At 42.6% G+C, this 6,462-nt stretch overlaps 1 protein-coding gene across 1 annotated transcript in view; it reads left to right on the top strand.

Annotated features, from left to right (window-relative positions):
* The first annotated feature begins 241 nt into the window (after window positions 1-241).
* Window positions 242-6,462, top strand: part of LOC126203311 (alpha-tocopherol transfer protein-like) — a 175,833-nt gene continuing 169,612 nt past the window's right edge. Inside the window, exon 1 of the mRNA XM_049937577.1 lies at window positions 242-346. The gene's annotated coding sequence lies outside the window, so the exon portion shown is untranslated. The remainder of the gene's footprint in view (window positions 347-6,462) is intronic.

Here is a 6,462-nt window from a genome sequence, read left to right as displayed (position 1 = left end):
CCTTTTCCTTTACCTGTTTACTGCGCGCAGTACATCATGCTTACTGCAATGTTACAAAACGAGGAGATCATTCGGTGATAATGTAGTACTATGTTACTGCGAAGAAGGGTTTTTAAATGCTAAGTTTCTGAATTGCTCTTTCGCGGTCTCCTGTCTGGACCCCAGATGTGTGTTATATGGAGCACGGCGCAGTCCGTAGCGAAGACGTGACGAGAGCAAATGGGACAGATTGGCGAGCGAGCACGTGACTCGGCTGCCAGAGATATAGGAGCGACTATCGGTCGAGCCGTCAGTCGTTGCCTCTCCTCCAAACTAGCACTAGATTAGCAGACCTACAGCCTTCGCGGTAAGTACCCACAAGGGCTACGTTTATCACCCAGCAGAGTGTTACCTGTGACAATTTACGCTCCGTACAATCGTTAATGTTTGCCACGCTTTTTCGGTGCCCATCCTGCAGACAGTACTGTACGCGTGTTCCTCCGGTCTATTGCCCTCCTTGTCGGTACAGTGTCATTTCCGGAACGTGCTTACAAGGAATGCATACAGGCAACGGGTTACCGCTTTTGCTCATCTTTCACACGGTTGTAGTACACACGCATGTGACAAATGCTGCTCTGGTATAATGTAAAGAATTATTGAGAAACCGAAGTTCAGGCCTTAATGATCATGTTGATCATACGAGAGCAGTTTAATTCGGCAGACTAGACGTCTGTTGCTTTCGAGCATAGGCACTTTTTTTTTCTAATGTTCCAGCAAACACTTAGCTCGAACATAGAATCATATTTCTATGGAAAAGACCAAAAGTAGGTCATAGTGTGTAGCCCTGGCGAGGTCTAGTCGAGATATAATAGTCGTGATAAAATACACATTATTATAAATACATTCGTGCGTGAATTGTAAAGGACGGCGGAAGAAAGTGCTAAAACCCAAGAGAGCATAGCTTTTAGTTATTGCGTGCTATATTTTTGATTAAATCTGCGTATCGTATATCAAAATGGAATTATTTGTAACTTCTACGAATTGTTGCACTACTTTTAACCTATGTAACCTTTCACATGAGTAAGAAGATTGCTAATAAGTACTAGAGTTATTTGTAATGTTGTCCCGCTATTGTTGGTTGATACAGTCTCGTCAGAACGTACCTAGAAAAGATTTGAGAACAAATAGGTGGACTTTTTTACTATCTTACATCAGACTAGTATACAGAAGTCGCTAAACATAGGAAAGAAGAAAAAGTATTATTCACGAAATAACAATTTTTAAAGTGACTGGCTCAATAACGAAGTGCTTCCGATCTTTCATGTTAGATTGCCTTTGCATTAGAAAACAATACTAGAGGATCAAAACTTCTTACATGTGTAGAACTCCGGAAGAAACTGACCTTTTGTCTGGTGTAGTCACAACCCTATTAATGCAATATCGGATTTTTCACTTTTTTCATCATTATTCACTTGAAGACTTTCTAAACCGTGAAGATTTATGGAAGGTATGTGATAAACAACTTTTGTTTTGTTGATAGACTGTCGCCCATTATATTTTGTTGCTACCACTAGAATGGTAGCAACTACCTCTCTGCCTCACTTTTGTAATGAAAAATCTATAAAGTCTTTGCTTGACCTTCATTGACAACGTCACCTGGTTTCCACACTTCTTCCGATGGGTGTAGATTGTGCTCCTTCATAAAAGTAAATATATACTAACGTTTGTAGAGAAACGCAACAAGATAATAGTCGTGACCCACAATGTTTAACGTGAGAGCCGAAACAAACATATCCCTCGAACACGTTTATAGTAAAAGTTTTCTGAGATTATTGTATCTCGTCATATTGTAAAAATCTGGATAAAACCAACGTTTCGGCCACGGTTACAATGGCCTTCTGGGTCTCACTTCTAACCGTGCCTGGAACGTTGATTTCACCAATAAAGTTTTTTACATTATTACACGGTACGACAGGAAACTTTTGTCAACTGGGTCTGGCCACGGACGGGTACGCAATCATACGTTTCTTATAGATTTTTTTACAAGGTAAAATGAACCAGTGACTGAAACATTACAGGCATTCATTTACACGTATTACACTAGCGAACCCCTCATTGCTTCGCAATTGCTAAACATATATGAGAATTGGATATACATCCTAAACTCCTTCCCCTATTCTCTCTGCCAATCTCCCCTGTTGCCCCCCCGTCCCTCCAGTCTTTGTCCCTCCCCCCCTTTTGTCTTTGTGCATAACCTCTTCCCACCTCTCTGTCCATCACCGTGCCCGTGTGTGTCCCACGAACTTTCTGGTCATATTCTCACCCCCCCCCCCAATCCACTAACCCACTGTCAATTTCCTCCCCCTTCCCTATCTACCTCTTACCCCTTTCTCTGACCTAGAGCCTTGCCTATTATCGTTATTGCAAACAAAACCTTGATGGAGAATTAGTCACTTGAAAACAAAGGGAAAATCGTCTGGGTTTATTGGTATAAAGGGAATGGGAGAGATTTTCAGTTGATCGATCACTGACAGTGACAGCTTGCCGCATAGTTTTAATCTGCGAATGAGTAGGATTACAAAGTTATGGACAATTCATATCCCACAGTAATAATCTAATGGCAAGCATATAAGCCGTGTATACAACTTTCCCCTTCACCTGCAAAACAGGCAGCGAGAAAGAAACAAAATACAGCAAACTGTTGTGTATACGATTTTGTTTGATAATACATGTAAGGAGAGAGAATATACCAGGTCTCTCTTCTGAGAGCCGTCAGGCGCATTTTCTCTTTTTTCGGCGGATATTTAAATTTTCGTTTTTGCAGACTATCTAGAGCCAACGCAAACATACTGCCCATCACGTCTTTGATACGACGACCAGAGTCAACTGAAAACGTCGGTTTGTTTCCCGTTACAAACAAAATCATTAATCCGAATTGTACGTGCCCATTAGCAACAACGCTCGCAAATTAGTCTATCCTATTATCTGTATATATCAGTAGGGACAGTAAAGCAGAAGAACAAACAGCAAACCAGGAGCGAATCGGCAGCGCTGCGTGCTAGGCGGTATGAGTCAGTGCGGGTCGGGGCGGTGCTTCATTGCGGGAGCACTGGGTATCCTAAGAGTTTTACTGTCCCTGGTAATACGTATTGAGAAAACAAATTCGCACTATATTCTAATAATTTCCGGGTATGCAGCCACATCCCGTCAATATTCTGCCACGATATTTCGGCCCAGAGACGTCCGGCCATCATCAGGTGAGTACACAACTACTGAAGAGCCCAGGTGCAGTCGCGGTATTTATGCCGAATCTCGCCCAAGCGAAATGTACCTGGGCTCTTCAGTAGTTGTGTACTCAGCTGATGATGGCCGGACGTCTCTGGGCCGAAATATCGTGGCAGAATGTCGACGGGATCCGGCTGCATAACCGGAAATTATTAGAAGAAGAAATATGCCGGGGAAAATTTCAAGTCACGTCAAATTCGCACTAGTTTAATCTGAGAAAACAAAAAATTCGCTTTAAAAATTACTTTGTTTGAAACGGTAAACAAACCGGCGCTTTGCGTCGACACTGGTCGTCGCCTGAAAGACATAATGACCTGTATTTGTTTGGGCTGAACCCAACTACTATCTGCAAAAACGAAATTGCTAATGTCTGTCGAAATATCAGAGAAAATGCTCCTGACGACATTCGGGAGACGCCCCGTGTGTGGGAGAAACGGTGTGATGGTTAACACTCCCTCCTACCGTAGTTGAAATAGACTGCAGGAAAGAAATCTAAGCCACCTACTATAACTGCACAGCATGCTCTTTCTTGTGGTAGATCTTAACAAAGAATCTGTACATTGTTCAAAAATTTACACAAGTTAACGTTTTTTGGAGTATCGTGTAAAAAAAATTTTTTTGAAGGAAGTCTACCTTGTACCCTTAGTTTTGGTAAAAGTTGGACGACTTGTCTGTATATAGTAGTACAGATGTAGATCAAATTTGTATACTGCTAACATTAAAGAACTCCTTCCACATTTTCACAAATGCTATGTGCAAACCTTTTGGAGTTAGACTAGCGCCAATATAAAGCTACACCACACATAGTTTTTTCAACATTTCCTGGTGCGTAATCAGGATTTACATTCCTCTCATCAAAAAAGGGACGACTGCTGTCATTAACCTCTTTACTAACCACCTATCGCTTTACCCGATTACAGATTTCGTGACTGCTATGTTGACACTTTGGCAGGGCACTGTTCTCAAACAAAACACATATTGTAAGGCAAAACTTTGTAGGTAGCCTGTATATACTTTCTAGCAGTTCAAACGGAACGACTAGTTGCCGGCATGTAGTGCATCTGAACCCACGACAGACAAATTCTGAATAAATTAAAAGTTCGCAGTTTCTTCCACTGACCCCCCCTCCCCAATTAAAAATTTATTGAAATATAGTTATTACAAAATTCTTCGTTGTCGTTGGTAGGCCGACAGCTTTTGTAGTGGTATCTCTCACTAGAGTATGAGAAGACACGGTACAGACTTGAACAAAGATCAATTTACGAATGCTGGTTTCTGGCACGCACATTAGATTTTTAATACAAGTAATGATATAGGAAGATACACTTCATTAATAGTTAAACGGAAGGGGCATTCATAAATGGAGATTGACGCAAACTACGCGTATTTCAAAACAGTCCCGAATACAGGAGCGGTCAACTGGTACACTACCAGGGAGAGACGACAATTTTGTCGGCTTCTGAAACAGCAATGTGCAATTGCTTCAGTGTATTTCTTACCGGTTGCGCTAACGTCACTCGACCACTAGCGCTCTCGTATAGACAGCATGCTAATAAAACTTTGAACATCGATTTCTGGAAAACAATTCAGAGCCGCATGGAAGTAGAGCAACACTTGTTCAAGCCAAATATGCAGGTACTATAATACTATGGAAGTAGAGCAACACTTGTTCAAGCCAAATATGCAGGTACTATAATACTGCAAACACCGGCCGAAACTGGTAACTAATCTGTTTCCCTCGTTACATTAACGACGTGTACGTAATCAGATGAGACTATGAACACACTGGCACAGGGCTGTACAGAACTGCATCCTCTACCCTAGCACGTCGCCCTCCGCAATAAGAATTGTGCTAGGGTAGTCCGTGCAGTGGTGCAAAGCCACCGTGCCTGAGTTGTGTAGTGGTTAGCGCATGTGCCTAATAAAGAGGAGACCCGAACTCGAATCCCAACCTTGGTACAAATTCTCATTCGTCACTTCAGTCTGCTTACATAAATCATAAATATTTTCGACTCGAAAAGGCCTCGGAACCGTATAGCTTCATCTGGTTAAAGCCCCTTCACCTAGGTCTGAAGCAGGATCCCTGTTTAGTTCGATGCTGCAGTGGTGTTCCAGTACAGTTGGAGTACCTGTGCAATGCTGTTTGATTTTTAGGGCAATACCAGGTGGGCTGAGGCGTGAATGGGGATTTGTATTGAGAAAGGAGGCGTGTTAGCGCAGTCGGTGTGGTGTAGCGGTTAGCTTATCTGCCTAGTGAGGAAGAGACCCCGGTTCGAATCCTGGCCTTGGTACAAATTTTCATTTGTCGTTCGTCCACATACATACATACATACATAATCTGAATACCCTTCTATAAACATTCTTCTGCATGATATATTTAACTTGCATGTAATTTGTATGTATCGAACTGATATGCAGAACAAGCATGGCATGTGTCTAGATGGTATCAGAAGCAGCCTACAAATAATTTTTATGCTGATCATTTCACTATACCAAATTATTATTCAGGAGCCCGTATTCTGGCTCATCTCGCAAGCTAGCGAGTTTCGGCACAAATTTCAGGAGATACTGCTCGCTCGCAGACGAAGTTTATCATGTTGACAAACTTCTCTAACACCCCTAATCTTCAAATTTCCTTATCCATAATGGAACATACTAACATGCAACATGAACCTTGCAGTATGTTTCATTGCATGACTTTCATGCATACTGTAATAGAATTTCTGTATAGCATTTATGGCGCGGCACATTGACTGCTTCGTATAGCCGCACTGGATAAAGTAAAAAGTTTCAATAGAGCAGGTTAATTTCAGGAGCTGGAACTTATTCGCGTATCCCACTGACGTTAATTTAGGGTAAATTGTTTGATAGAGCCACAATAGCCGGACGGTATCCGGATACCTCTATGTAGTGCGCAGCTGGCCACTAGATGTCACTAGAGGCGCAACTAAACTAACTAAACTCGGCCCGAACAGGCAATGAAGGCCCAACGGTACCGACCGGCCGCCGTGTCGTCCTCAGCCCACAGGCGTCACTGAATGCGGGCACGAAGTGACATGTGGTCAGCACACCGCTCTCCCGACCGTATGTCAGTTTAAGACTGGAGCCGCTACTTCTGTCAAGTAGTTCTGTTAATCTCACAATGGCTGAGTGCACCCCGCTTGCCAACAGCACCCGGCAGACCGGATGGTCACCCAT

Source organism: Schistocerca nitens, chromosome 9, assembly GCF_023898315.1.
Source record: "Schistocerca nitens isolate TAMUIC-IGC-003100 chromosome 9, iqSchNite1.1, whole genome shotgun sequence".
Classification (NCBI taxonomy): domain Eukaryota; kingdom Metazoa; phylum Arthropoda; class Insecta; order Orthoptera; family Acrididae; genus Schistocerca; species Schistocerca nitens.
This window is presented reverse-complemented; position numbering and strand designations above follow the sequence as displayed.